Below are 370 nucleotides of genomic sequence, written 5' to 3'. Positions count from 1 at the left end.
TGTGAATTTAACTATTTTTTTTGTTCATTTTTCTAACTTTTCTAAATGAGCTTAATAAAAGCTATTTTTAATTTTTTTATATAAAAGTTCATTCATTCCTTGATGATAGAGCAAGCCTTATACACTATTTCTCAGTGATAGCCTTTTAATTTTTTAAAATAAAACTTACATTTTTCAGGGACAACCTGCCCTCCTCATAAACCCTTACATTTTGAAATGTTAGTGTATTTCATTTATTAACAGTGTGTGAGAAGTTGCAGAGACATTTTCAAGTTTTAAATTTTAATATCAAATTTAAAATCAATGTAGAATCATTTCCTAAATCAAGGTTAGTACTAAAAAAAAAATACCTACCTTCATGTCAGGGAAC

Source organism: Orycteropus afer, unplaced genomic scaffold (assembly GCF_000298275.1).
Source record: "Orycteropus afer afer isolate SDZICR_OR568_19922 unplaced genomic scaffold, OryAfe1.0 scaffold00263, whole genome shotgun sequence".
Classification (NCBI taxonomy): Eukaryota; Metazoa; Chordata; class Mammalia; order Tubulidentata; family Orycteropodidae; genus Orycteropus; species Orycteropus afer.
Note: the sequence above shows the minus strand (reverse complement) of the source record.